The sequence below is a fragment of the Neltuma alba genome, unplaced genomic scaffold, assembly GCF_004799145.2.
Source record: "Neltuma alba isolate B1F8T4 unplaced genomic scaffold, ASM479914v2 tig00002821_pilon, whole genome shotgun sequence".
In the NCBI taxonomy this organism is placed as follows: Eukaryota; Viridiplantae; Streptophyta; class Magnoliopsida; order Fabales; family Fabaceae; genus Neltuma; species Neltuma alba.
In genome coordinates, this window is record NW_021633029.1 from 46,890 (window position 1) to 62,635 (window position 15,746).

The window sequence follows — 15,746 nt, forward strand, 5'->3', positions numbered from 1 at the left end:
TATTTATGGCATGAATGAAAGTGTATGAGCATGAACGGGAAAGAGTAAGTCCATGTTATGTATGCCAAAGAAATAAAAAGAATTAAAGAGATGTTAAGGGATAAAACGTAAGTCCTGGAACAATGAGTTTGTAGCTCCAGTTTGACCTATCAAACGAGTGAGTTAGGTCATAAGATTTGGTAAGCAAAGAGATCTGATGTTTCTATTTAAAATGAGGGGTAGTTTGCCCAATTTCGATAACCGAGCAGAAAGTTATGCCTTTCCAAAGTTAGGCAAAAATATAGTAAAATCCGAAAATGACCAAATGAACAGTAACTTTTTCAAAGGAAATTGAGCTCGAATTTCAAGGCAATCAGTTGAGAAACTATTTTTCCTAAAAATTTTATCCAAAGAGCTTTCAGTAGAACTTGGAATCACTCAATTTCAATTTTTCTACAATTAGTTATGAATTTTCGAAGTTTGTCACATTTTAAGGTGACAATGAATAGTAAGCCGTAAATGAAAATTTTCAAACTTGACTTTTTATCAATTGTAGCCTTCAAAAGTGATTCCAAATGCTTCCGCAAGGAAATTTAATTGATTTAAACATGAGGTGTTACAGAGACTGACCTCTAGTTGACTCATCTCCTACCTAATCTAGAGTATTAAATTTGACCTTTGAACGACAAGAGATCAGGTATAATCTATCCTATTTCTGATAGCCAGTGGATTAGTCCGGTTCATGTAGTTCTAAAAAAGACTGGTATTACTGTTATTCATAATGATGAAGGTGAACTTATTTCGACTAGAGTCCAGAATAGTTGGAGGATATGTATTGGTTATAGGAAGTTGAATTCTGTGACCAGAAAAGATCATTACCCCCTTCCCTTCATAGATCAATTGCTTAAAAAACTGGCTGGTAGATCCCATTATTGTTTTTTGGATGGTTTTTCTGGATATTTTTAAATTTCTATTGCACTTAAGGATCAAGATGAGACCACATTCACATGTCCATTTGGATATAGATGCATGTTGTTTGGCTTATGTAATGCACCTGGTACTTTTTAGCGTTGCATGGTTTTTGTATTTTCTGATTATCTTGAACATTGCATGGAAGTATTTATGGATGATTTCACTATCTATGGTGATTCTTTTGATGCATGCTTAGCTAGATTGGATAGGGTTTTGAAAAGATGCATTGAATATAATCTTGTGCTAAATTTTGAGAAATGTCATTTTATGATTAAGAAAGGCATTGCTTTCGGATATCTTGTTTCACATAATAGTATTGAGGTTGATAAAGTCAAAATTGACATTATTTTGTCTCTTCCATATCCCTCTTGTGTGAAAGATGTGTGCTCTTTTCTTGGACATGCTGGATTTTACAGGTGATTCATTCAGGACTTTAGTAAAATTGGATTACCATTATCTTGTTTACTGCAGAAAGATGTGGGCTTTATTTTTGATGATGCTTGCAGGTGTGCTTGGAATAAGTTGAAAAGGCAACTCAGTACACCTTCTGTCATTCAGCCACCTAATTGGAACCATCTCTTTGAGCTTTTGTGTGATGCTTCGGATTATGCGTTGGGTGCAGTTCTTGCTCAGAGAATAGAAAAGTGACAACATATCATAGCACATGCATCACGAACACTGGATGCCACCCAGGCTAATTACACAACTACACAGAAAGAACCTTTTGCAATTGTGTTTGGGCTTGAGAAATTTCATTCTTACATCCTCCACACAAAAGTGACTGTCTTTACAGATCATTCAGCTATTAAGTACTTATTCAAGAAGCTGGACTCCAAACCCCGCTTGATTAGATGGGTAATGCTGATATAGGAGTTTGATGTGGAGATCCGTGATAAGAGCGGTGTAGATAACATGGTGGCTGATCACTTAAATAGGATTGAGACTCCTGTGGTAACATCTTCTTTACCCTTAGATAATTTTCCTGATAATAGACTTTGTGGTGTTGATATGATTGTTTCGTGATATGTTGATATTGCTAATTATTTGGCTGCATCTGTTTTACCAACTGATATGATAAGCATCAATTAAACAAGTTAAGAGTGATGTTAGGTTCTATATATGGGGTGATCCCTACTTGTGGCACATTTGTAATGATCAAGTTATTAGGCGATGCATTCCTGATAGTGAATTTGAATCTGTATTGACATTTTTTCATACTCTTGCTTGTGGAGGGCACTTTAGTGCTAAGCGTATTGCTAGGAAGGTTTTAGAAAGTGGGTTATTTTGGCCCACTCTATTCCATAATGGCCACAAGTTTTGTAAGAAGTGTTCTAGGTGCCAATTTGTTGGCAATATCTCTAGGAAGCATAAGATACCTCAACAACTTCTGTTGTTCTGTGAAGTTTTTGATGTTTGGGATATTGATTTCATGGGACTTTTTCCTACTTTGTTTGCTTATATTTACATTTTGCTTGCTATGGATTATGTCTTTTAGTAGGTTGAGGCAATTCTCACTCATACTAATGACTCTTCTGTAGTAGTTTCTTTTGTTAGGTCTCACATTTTCTACAGGTTTGGAATTCTAAGAGCTATCATTAGTTATCAAGGTACTCATTTTTACAATCGAAGTATACAGAGCTTACTTAGCAAGTATGGTGTGATGCATAAGGTGACTACTCCATACCACCCTCAGACAAACGGTTAAGCAGAACTTTCAAACAGAGAAATTAAGCTCATTCTTGAAAAGACAATGCAACCTAACAGAAAGGATTAGAGTAAGAGGCTGGATGATGCACTTTGGGCATATCGTACAACACATTAAAGCCTGATTGGCATGTCTCCATATCAAATTGTCTTCAGTAAAGCTTATCATTTGCTAGTAGAGGTGGAGCATAAGGCATATCAGGCTATCAAAAGATGTTGCCTTGATCTTGCTAGTGCTGGTGTTGAAAGAAAGTCATAATTGCAAGAACTTGAAGAGCTTAGAAGAGAAGCATATGAGAATGCTCAGATTTACAAGGAAAGAACTAAGGCCATCCATGACAAGCTCATCTTGAGAAGGGAGTTTCACATAGGCCAAAAAGTTCTACTTTATGTCTCTAGACTTAAACTCATGCCTGGTAAGCTTTGTTCTAGATGAGAGGGACCTTTCATTATCACTCATGTTTTTCCTTATGGAGCTGTAGAGATTACGAGAGAGGGAGATTAAGAGAAAGCCAACTGGAAGATGCTTCACAGTCAATGGTCATCACTTGAAGCCTTACTACAGGGGATTCTCTACCCAAGACGTAGAGGTTATCGCACTACGAGACACCACATAGCCCTGGTTTGTAAAAACTCCTTCTCTAATACATTATAAAGCTTGATATAAAACCTACTATGGTAGAAAAAGGAAAAGCATTATGGCAATCCACTATAATAGAAAAGAATTTCGCATACATTTAAAACTAACATCGAAACCTGTGGGCCGAAATCCCAACAAATTTGTTGCAAGCAACCAAATCATTCATTAAAATCTACTGGGCCTCCGAGCCTTTGGCCTAGGTAACAAAAGATATCAACATAAGCCCATCGAATTGTTTTCCAACAATGTAAATCAAAGTTTCATAAAACACAATAAGTAGCCTCCGGCCAACCAGAGAAGGAATCGAAAGGGTCTCTATTTTACACCACTATTGTATCAACAAAATATTTCCAAAAAGGCCCTATGAGTGGCAATATACAATCCAACAATACATAAAGCACAGGCCAAAGGCATTACAGCTAACTAAGCTCAAGCCTCCGCGTCCCTTCCCGACGACGTACGTCTAGAAACCTCACCTGAAAACATTATAACCACGGAGTGAGATAGAAGTCCCAGTAACCAACATTCCAATACAGAGTACAGACGAATAGGTGCTCGTGAGGTGTCAAGTGGGGACAGTTATATGTAAAACTGTAAGTGATAGCCACAAAGAACCATGCAAGCGCAATGATGCAACCCAAGAACATATCCCTCACTTTGGGAGATTTCAAAGAGCCGAACCCAGCCTATCCCTCACTGTGAAAAACGTAAGGAGCCACAAGGGCCTATCCCTCACTATGAGGGACGTAAGGAGTCACAAGGGCCTATCCCTCACTAAAGAGCCAAGCATCATGCATTAATGGAGGCCTTACCACGTGGTAGTAACTATGCAATCTCTCACCAATCCCAACACATGCATCATGTTCAAACATCTTTACCAAAGAGTAAATATACCATTCCATAAGTAATTTCAATTAGTGGCATATCTTTCAGAAAATTCCCAATGCATTAAGTATTGTACAAAAACCCCACAAGAAAACTCTCCCTTTTATATACACAAAAATACATTTAGAACACCAGTTATTACTCGATGCACAAAAAATAAATCCACTCACAGTACCATAACAGCATGTACAAAGGATTGGAAAGTGGTTACCTCTTGCCTGAGCAAGGAATAACAAAAACACCATAATGCCCTGTGCACCAACAAATACTCACAACAGGTCTACACAAGCACACAAACATACAACCACCATGTATTAGCTTTCAAACTAATAAAATAATCAACATAACACTTGGGGACTCAAAATTCCTAGCCTCAGCCAAAACTCTATCCAACTCACAAGGGCCAAAAGTTATCACAATAACACTCCAAAACCACAAGAGACTAATAATACTCTAGCTTCCCTTCCAAAACCTCAATTGAATTCAAACACTCAAATCCCACTCTAGAAATTCATCACCCAAACATCCAATTAGAACAAAATCAAGTCCTACTAATATTCTAAACAGATTAAACATCCAATTTAACCTTCCTTAACATAACCCAATTCACAAAACTCAATTTCAACCACTACATTATCATCCTCAATCATAAACCTCCATTTTTATAAACCCCAAATTCCCAAAACTTCAAAATCTCCAAATTCAAGAAAACTACACTGATTAAATACTTAGATTAGCCCATAACAATCATTTAAACTCAAAACAATCAGTCAAACACCTTAATTTCATCATAAACTAGAGAGCTCTAGGATTCCTCTACAAAATACTCAAAAATCCCAAGAGAAAGAGTAGATTAGATGTTAGATTCACTTACTTGAGGCAATGAACCCTTAGAAACACCTTCCCCAAGCTAAAAATGCGAGGCCCTAGCAGAGCTCCAACTCCTACCTTTAAAAAATCTGATTTTTGCATATCAGACCCCTCCTTCGAATTTAAAGACACGACCTTTTCATCGTAGTGAACCCAGTAATTGATCGCGAATAACTAATCCCGAGAGGGATTTTCTAACCCAAAGACCCAAGTTTGTCGCGACCAAAAACTCATTTCGTCACTGTGATAACTTTTTCCCAAGAGGAACTCTTGCTCACCTAACACCTTTCATCATGACTCCCCCTTAACTTAGTTGTGATGAAAACCCATTCCTGAAAGTAAGCTCTCCCAAAACTCTCTGCTTTGTCGTGACGAAGTTTTACTTTTCCGTGGCTAACAAATCCTGAGAGGGATTTGTTCACCTGCTCCTCCAACTCACTTTGATTCCAAACTAGACACCAAGATTCAAATTTAAACACTAATTATCCTCAAAAATCAGAGTTAAAGGGCTATTAAAACTCAGGACGTTGCACTGTTGTATTCCTTCTCTTTACTCTTTTTGCTTTGGATTGTCATATTATTGAGCTGGGCTGTGGTGGATACTACTTATTTTTGTGATTTGCCCTATGTGTTGTGCATTGAGGATAATACATTGTTTAAGTGTGGGGGAGGGATTTCATTCTTTTAATTTTTTTTCCTATGTTTTTACTTTTGTTTTAGTTTCCTCTTTAAAAAAAACTATAAAAAAAATGTTTTGTTTTGTTTTGAATGTGAAGATTACAAGTTTGAAGTGATTCAAGTATGATGCATTCTTGATTTGAAAAGTGATTGATCATGTCTTGAGTGGATAAACTAAATGGCAATGGATTTGACTTGGGTGAATGTAAGCTAGTAATCATGTACCTAGTGAGTTTTTGAGCCTGATGCATTTCTTCTTTTCATGTGTGTATGCTCTTATCTCTTTTCTCGATCTAGAACTTGACTTGAATCTTGTTTGAGACCACGTTTGTGCATCTGCATTCATAAAGATGATAAAGGCATTCATTTCTATTTTTCTAGCTAAATAAGCCAAAAGCCTACCCTTTTCATGCATTTATCTTTTGTTTAACCCCTTTTAAGACTTCATCATTTTTTTTTCCTTAACCCATAGCCCAAAAAAAAATCCTACCCTTTCTGAATGTCTTAGGAGTTGCAGAGTACTAAATTACATGTGCTTGGGATGGAAGAACACATTTAGAGTCATGGTTTGGGTTAATTTGAAAGAAAAAAAAGGAAAGGAAAAAAAGAATATGTAATAAGATTCCGCTCCTCTAGTTTAAGTTGTGCTTAGCAATTGAGGATCTTTGTCACCAATGTCGATCTTCGCGTCAAACAGCCACTAAGGGCTATGAGCGTGCTAGTAGCATCTTAGTGTCAATAAGTTATCCGTGCTTGAGTAACCAGACCTTTGCATCACCAATATGAAGGTTCACGTCAAAAGAGCATATACATAACGGCTTAAGAAAGTAAAAAAAAAAAAAGAAGAAGTGGAAAAAAAGAAGAAAAAGAAGAAGAAGAAGAATGACCCAATTCAAGTTTAATTTAGTTTCTTGCATTCCATTATATCTTTTCAATAGTTCTCTTCATTTCCTAAGATGTTCAACTTTAGTTTCCCAAACACTATATCCTTTCTTTCTTTACCTTAGCCCTATTACAATCTAATAAAAGTCCTTTTGATTTATACTTGTGATTGCTTTATGATTGGTGAAGAATTTATATTCTTGTCAAGCCTATGGAAAGAGGATTGGATAGGATGGTTTTGAGTGTAAACATAAGCCAATACACTCTTGAGTGATGAGTGACATATACGTTAAACTTGGTGAGGGATTTCTGACTCAGATTCCCTTTTGTCAAGTAAATTGCCTTGATGTTTGTTTTCTTGATTCATGAGAAGATTACTTGGATAAGAAAGATGTTGAATCCTTTGGTTTGCTTTTTGCTTGTGATTGGAACATTCACTTTTGTTTGATTGTCTTTTATTCTTTTACTACTCTTTGGTCTTCATTTACTTTGCCTAGGAGTGTAAAGGCTAAGTGTGGAGGAATTAATAAAGCCTAATTTTTATACATTTTATCCCATATTAATTCAGGATTTAAATGATAATTTTGGGCTTAAATGGATTTTTATGTATTATTGGATTAATTGGTTGATTTTTGGATTTTGCATAAAAATTGAGATTTTGGATTAAAAATATAAATATTTTGTAATTTCCTATTTTTACTTGGAATTAATTTTTCCTATTTCTTTGGAAACAAGTTTTATATTTTTAGAAAGATTATTTTTAGAAAGTTTTGCAATTCCTTCCCTAATTTTTGTGCATATCTAATATTTAATTTTGATATATATTATATTATATTTGAATATAATTTACATTAATGGATGCATTTGAATTCTTGTAGGTCAAAAAAGAGCATATAGGGAGCCCAATGGTACAAGATTGTTTCTTGGAATTTAAACACAATCTAATGGCTAATATCAAGTGGGTCAATTAATTACTAATGGGTTTGAGCTTTGAATCCACAAAAAATTTTCTCTTCTCCCATTAAAATATTCCCCTCATTCCATATAGAAAATTCACGCCGAAGATCACTTTTTCCTTCTCCATTCAGCTGCATGGACACCATTTAACATCAATTCTCTTCTTTCACCGTGATCCCTCAAGCCTGATGCCTTGCACCGTATCTTCCTTCATCCCATTTTCACAATACACTACCATCTCTCACCATTATCAATTCACTTCACGTATACAAAGCCATTAGTCATCATCGTCCATTCAACTAATTCCCTTTCTTAGACACACATTCACCTACACCACCCTTCATCATTCACAAGTCATCATGACCGTGAGTTTCATGGAGCTTGGAGGGAAGATCAATTTGATGGCAGCTTGAGCTTGCATAGGAGACAACTTGGAAGGAGCATGGAGGAGACTTGAATCTTGGGCTACTATTTGAAGACCACAAGGGAGTGATATTCCATTTATCTTTTTAATTCGAGGACTTAAGATTATTTAATTTTAAACAATTTTGAGTTGTAATTTTGTGCGACAATTTAGTTCTAAATTGTCATTTTTATTATTGAATTGGATTGATATTTGGAATTTATTTGTGTTGAAACATTTGATGGAATTTATGTTTATGAACTTTTATATTATTAATTGAATTTATAATTGAGTTTTCATTATGAATTTAATTATCAATATAGTTTGAATTGCAAAATTTGGGTTTTTTTGCCTTTTAATTGTTTAATTAAGTTGGTTAATTGTCAAATTGTTTAATTGGATAATTTCAGACATAATTTTCAGAATTAATTTAAGTTATTTTCATTGGTTTTAATAAGCTTAATTAACCAACCTTATATTGTTATGAGTTCTCTAACAGTTTAAGGGTTTTTGAAATTAAGGGTTCCCTTTGTTTCAAATAGGTGATTAAATTTATTAATTCTACTCTCTTATCACTTTCTTTTGGTCTAATTAATTGATTAAGGTTATGAAGGTTAAATCCATGCGAATCCTAAGTTGTCCCCTCTACCTTACTTGAAGAGAAACTTCTCGATTTTTACTTGTTAATTTTCTTTGTTCTTTAGTCAATTTTCCTTATTTATCATTTTAATTTTTTTAAAAAAAAAATCCACCCAAAAATTACATTGTATTTATTTAGTTTAATTTAATTTTCATATAGATTTTAGGACATTTGCATCTTGCATTTAGAATTAGAATTTTACATTTTAGTTTAGGTTCAATTTTTTTTTTATCATCTAAATTTTTACCTAAAAAGACCCATAACTTGCTCCTTGGAAGTAATGACTTAGGTTGATCATAAACTACAAATTAATTAGGACGTAATTTAATTAAATGCTTTAATGACAGATGCATCATCAAGGTGTCAGAAGGTCAACAACATTATCTGGGCATAAAAATGCCCCTTGACTCGCTTGCGTCTTGCGTGGAGGATGGTATCTTGCTCCAAATGCAGCACGAGAGAGAGCCTGAGAGAATCATATATGTGTGTTATGTGTTTATCATTAATTACTATAATAAGTAATAAATTGTCTCAATGTGTGCTTATTTAATTTTGTCAAAAAAATATCATGGTATTTCATATTTATAATCTTTAAAATAAAATAATATTTTTCTGTTGGTAAAAAAATTCATTTTTTACATAAACATTTTTAATCTCATATTTTATAAATATATATAGATATTAATTATTTATTAATTATATTTTCTTATATATTATTAATTATGTTGGTAAAAAAATATTATTAACAATTTTATTGCTTTAAATTAAAATATATTATAAAATCTATATTTTATGTGATTATCATATTAACTTATGTCTTTTTTAGTAATTTGCATATGTAAAAAGTGTTTCTAATAACAATTATCCAAACATTCTCACTTTATTATAATTACTTTTTCACAAAATATATTCTTCACAAAATCTATTCTCTCAAATTCTATTTTTTAAAAATTATTCTTCAAACCATGATTTGGTTTCATCCAAACACCTCCTAAACATCTGCAATCAATATTGGCAGTCAATTCTCCATTAAATTCCTGATTATGTGTGATACGATTGTGTTATTATTGCTCGCTATCTCCTAAGCTAGCATCACGGTTCTGTATTCTTATTTGATTGAGATTCTATACCTATTTATACACCGTACATATCAGAATACGGAAATTTCAAAAATTTTATCAATCTATTTGGAAAAAATTATGAAAAATGCACCACATAATTGTCAAATCATACCAGCCACATATATATACATATACCATATTTTAATGGAAATTTGGTTATCTGCCTATAGATTTTTAATCCCCCTTGATAACAAACATAATTGCGTTGGCTCCCCCCCCCCCCTCTTCTTATTTTTAAATTTTTCGTAAATAATTTTTTGTCATTCTATATCTAATATGTGAATTCTACGTTATATGAATTAATATAATAATATCTTTAGGTCAAAAAGTACAAGCGTTAATACACACGTCAAAATTGGCTTAAAAAAACACACAAACATCATTAAATATGATTATTATTTATTAAAGGAAAAGGCCTCATAATGCTACGCACATCTTTTAAATCTTTCTTATTTACAAGGTTGCGAGTTTTAAGCATGACGGATATATGAGTTTCTTCCATTCAATGAGAGATAAAAAAAACCAGTTAAAATTTTTTATTAGTGAAAAAGGGGTTGAATTTGTTTATCATTATACCATCAAGAATACTCAAAGGCTAATTTTTTTTATTTATTGAAATTACAAAAAATCTTAGCAAATTGTTTCTTATATTTGATAACAATGGGAGTGTGTCTTTGGCTGCTGTTTATGCAGTTTCGTATATAGGTTGAACATAACCTTGATAGCATTCCACCACGGGCACTGGTTTCGAAGGCTTCTTCAACCTCCGTCTGAGAGAACCTAAACCTGTGAGTTATAAGGGGCCTCACATCTATCTTCCCACTCCTCAGAAACTCCAGACACACAGGCCATGTGTTCTTGTAACGGAAAATCCCAATCACATCAACTTCCCTGTATTTTGAATCATACAATTACTCATTTAAAAATATATATAATGCAGAGTACGGGAATGCTGGTTATGCTACCAAGTCTACAATTACAGGAAGCTTCGGGGTTTACTACTAATGAAGCATGAACACGGAAATGCAACAAAAGCTTTTCTTTTCCCCCTTCACCTCTCTTTCCAAACACGCACTCAGAATCTCGAGACAAGTTATACCCTAATGTTCGTATGAGTTTTGAAGTGTAGCATCATGTTTAACTAATTCTCTTGGAGTACATCTTCTCTCTTCTGTACTTACTCTGTAACTTTCAAGTGAGTAACAACCAATATGACAGAAAATCACGTGTCAGCAAAAACTTTTCAAGCAGAAAAGTGATTCTAACATACATACAGACACACACACATGTACTCAGACAGAGCACAGTAATTATACCTTGCAGCAGCAGGCGTGAGTGGAACAGTCATTTCAGTCTGTGCCATTCCCACGAGGCACACTTTGCCACCTGCACGGGTAGCACTCAATGCAGTGGTCATAGTTTTGTCGAAGCCTGCACAATCAAAGCTAACATCCACCCTACTTCTCATTGCCTTCTGTATCTCTACAACTTCTTCACTCACATCCTGCAAAGTCAGTGTGCACTTCAAGCTTGGCTTAGGTGGTGTTCAGTGATAAAGAATGGCATGCCACGACTGAACGAAAGAGAGGATCAGAAAACTATTTCTAGTTGCCGGCCTGGTCCAGTTAAAAGCCAATGAAATTTGTGGTTTAAATTAGTATTTGTATTAATGCATAGATCTGCGGGCATTGAAGGCAAAATCATAACAAGGCCATTAAAGCCAATGGAAGTTGGCCCCGTTAGAGAGGATGCAACTCAAATCCCGTTGGTGAGTAATTTATAAGTATCTTTGTAACCACTTGTTGAACCATGAAGATCATGGGAATATGCCGAAATCTAACTTAAATTTTTGTCTTCCAAACATAAAATCCTAATGAAGTAACAAGTTTATCACAAATTCAGCTTTCTTTCTTCATTCTGTTTACCAGGACACATAAAAAAGTTATTAAATGATATGCAGATCAGTTATGACAAGGTTACCTCAATTTTTGCCGAAACTTTAACAGTCTCATCTGCACCAAGAGATTCTGCAACAGATAAACGATGCTCATCCACGTCCACAATGATGATCCTGGGTGCCCCAAAAGCACGAGCTGAGAGCATTGTGACAAGTCCAATTGGTCCTGCTCCCATGATCAACACATTTGTTTCTGGTCCAATATTAGCCCGGCGACACGCATGAACACCAACGCTCAAAGGTTCACACATTGCCCCCTCCTCCAAGCTCACGTTGTCTGGCAATTTGAAACATAGGTTTGCAGGATGCACTATCTGTCAAAAGGAAAGGCGCAACTCAACATGGGTTTTTTGCATGCACTATCTGTCAAAAGAAAAGGGGCAACTCAACATGGGTTTGCATTGGAGTAAACGTGTTTCACCTCATACAGCACATAGAAACACAAGCAAGGTGAGGACTTATTACATGATCTTCACTTTTTCATTCAGTCTTAATTGAAACTGTGATTATGATCCTCTTACACAAGTTAAGATAATATGTGCTTTTGAACTATAGGATAACCTGTAATCAAATAAGCAGAAAGAAAATGAAGAACATCAGAAAAACATGAAAAGAAGAATGAAGTTCTTCTCGTGTATATTCCATTGATATAGATACAAATCATTCTTTCCTCTTCCATCCTATAAAATATTTTGACATGCGCCAAAACTCAAACAATGAAAGTTTTTCTATATATTTAAAATAAATATCCTTATCTTTTTAGTATAAGCTGATTCACCTGCTAAAATTATGGAATAAAGCTGCACTAATTTACTAACCACTGGTTATACTCTTCCTTATCTTTGCATTGATTTGAGCTTTTCAACCTCACCTGGGGCAATTATTTTATATGAATATCAGGACAACAACGCTAGCATAATCACCTATCTTCCTTTTCTGTTTTCCTAAGGAAGTGATACTTAATTTTAATGTACTATAACTATATTTTTCCCTGGAGTCATTTGCTGACTTGTGGTTACATAGTGGCGTTGTTGCTTCCTTTGATGCAGACTTCAATCAACCTGCCACTGCATTAACTATAGTGCTTAAGTCAAAGCATGTTCAGCTGCTATGAACTCTTCTTTGGCTCTGGCTTGAGCCACTTTATCCTGCTTTCTAGTGATCCAGCATACATTCTTCAGGTAAAGGTGAAGAATAGCCTAATGTCCGTTCATATCAGCAGCATTTGAATATGTATGCATAATATTGAGCCTTATGGCTCTGAAATATAGCAAGCATCCTAGCCATAACACTTACATAGAAGTTAGCATCAGTTATAGTAGCTTCATCATCTTAACACAGCTATCCTTTTTGACAAGGTGGAGTACTTCCCTGAAATTCTACCAGTGTGCTTCCTCTGGTTTATGAGGATTTCTTTTTTTCCAATAGAAGAGCTTACCATGTCAAGAAAGTAAAATGGAAAAGTTCCCAATAGATCAAATCATGAGATCAGTTAAACGGAAAAGAACTGTCAAAGAATCAAGTGAAACACAGCTACCATTAATAAGGATATGGGATCAAATCATGAATAATTCAAGGGTCCACCACCAAACACAAATCTAATAAATAACCAGACATGTTGTCTTTCTTCTCGACTAGGCATAGAATCATCAAAGCATGTCTTCCTCAGTTGGAACTGACGAGGAACATTGACATCAATGTCAATGAATTTTCAATGCAAAATATAAAATCCACAGCAATCACAAGCAATAATAGAGATCATTCCAGAGATCTGGCGCGAACGAGAGGCCCCATCTAGTTAGTGAAAGAACTATGCTTTGATATGCTTCAAACCTGATTAGCAAGAGAACCATGAACTGGTGGACTAGCAAAGAACTTCATATTGGGGCACAAGTTATATCGACCTTGTTTGCAGAGGTCACAATGTGAGCAGCTAATTCCAGGTTCAATTGCCACACGGTCACCAGATACCACATTCTTTACTTCACTGCCAACTTCTTCTATGATCCCTGCACACTCATGGCCCATTACCATGGGTTCTTTCATTACATAATGTGCATTCCTCATTTTCTGCAAAATCAAAGAAAATTGGAACTCATTACTGGTGAGAATATAAATAAATACAAGGGGTATTTTCTGGTCCAGGCAAGGATAAATCATTTTATTGAATATAACTCAGAGGCAAAGCCCAAAAAAAAAGGGTTATCACCTTGAAGTAGTGAACATCACTGCCACAGATACCAACAGCTTTGATTCGAATTCTGGCATCATGGGGGCCTTTTTAATATGCAGTGAGATAGATTGTGAGAAGTAGGAATTCACAGGTAATTGAAGATTACTTTACAGAAAAGAATATCATTCTCAGTGGAAATATTCAGAGCTACTGGTGAGAGGGAGAATTATGGGTACCCAGAGGCGGCAGCTTGAAAGGTTGAATCTTGAGAGTATTTATACTAACAAGCCAAGCAGCCATGTTCTCTTCTTCCTCATGACCTTCATGCGACATCCCACCTTGACCTATTTGCTCTCTGCAACTCTCTCTGTTCTCTCAAGGTTGTATGAAACACAGAAACAGTGGGACGAATGGATAGCATAGAGTGCCACAGCTTGGAATGCGACTATGCGAGTCTCATGCTCCTTTAGATCTTTTGTCTTGCTCTTCTTTTTTTTTTTTTTGGCGATCATTTTGTCTTGCTCTTTGAAATTACATATTTTTTCAGTGATCGGTTAAAGATGAATTTAACTTCCAAGTTACTGTAGTTTTTTTTTTTTTTGGAAGAAGTCTCTTTCTTCTGGATGACATATCATGCGCAGCCACCGTGTGTTTGAGGATGATTCAGCCGTTCTCATCCATATGACGATGTGATGGGGACTTTCCTTGTCATTGGTCAACTTTGCCCATTGCCAAAGGCGTTCGCATTCCGTGCTCATAAGCCTGATGGGCACGGAGTGCTCAGCACTCAAAACAGACAAGTGCTGAGTATTTTTATTTTTTTTACTTTATTTTTTGGTTACAAAAAAATTTATACCATCTCAAATTATTAATATAAAAATTATCTTGATATTTAATTTAGTCTTAAATATAATATTTTAATCTACTTTATCTCTTATATATATTTATTTTTTTCAATACAATCCTTATAATAATTGTACGTGTTAAAGATTTAATCAATTGTTGATTTTAATTAATACACATAATTAGTGAGAGGCATTTTAAAGAAAACAATACTTATTTATTATAATTAACTAATTTAGCTAATTTTTGTAGTATACTTGAATTAGTTAAACTAACTCTTATATTAAGAATCAAAAGAAGTATGTATTAAAATTATTTTTGGTTAACATTTATCTAGTACTCAAAAAAAAAAATTTAGATGTTTTCAATATCTTAAAATATTTTTCACGTGCATTTAATGTTTTAAAAAATTTTCTATTTCTTGATATTGTATCATAAAATATTTTAGAATACTAAAAAATATTTCAGGATACTAAATAAATCATAAAAGACTTTAGAATACTAGATCCTAAAATATGTTTTTAGGTAAGCCCAGTCACAAAGTATTTTAAAATAATGAACATATATGAAAAAATATTTTAGGTACCAAATAGATTACAAAATACTTTAAAATACTAGATTCTTAAATATTTTTTCAAATACATTGTCAGAAAATATTTTAGAACACTAAATACATATGAAAAAATATTTCAGGATATAATAAAATATTTTAAAATATTGAATATGTGTAAAAAAAATATTTAAAAGTATTAGATAAATTTTAATTAAAAAAAATTCTAATACATATATTTTTTTGTAATAAAAAAAAAAGTCCCTCATGCTCAAAACTCAAAACGTCCACGTTTTGAGTGCTAAGCACTCCGTGCTCATCAAAATGATGAGCACGGAATGCGAATCCTTACCAAAGAGATCAATGCGCACCGCAACTGGCTCGTGATTTTATACATATGACCGTTAAATAAAACGACGTCGTTTACCGAATGTCAAACTAAAACAGATAATCTCTCTTTTTTTTCCCGCAGCTGGAAATTTTGACACTTTA

At 34.3% G+C, this 15,746-nt stretch overlaps 1 pseudogene; it reads right to left on the reverse strand.

Annotated features, from left to right (window-relative positions):
• Positions 1-10,376: 10,376 nt before the first annotated feature.
• Positions 10,377-14,272, reverse strand: LOC114739231 (sorbitol dehydrogenase-like; annotated as a pseudogene).
• Between the last annotated feature and the right edge of the window lie 1,474 nt (positions 14,273-15,746).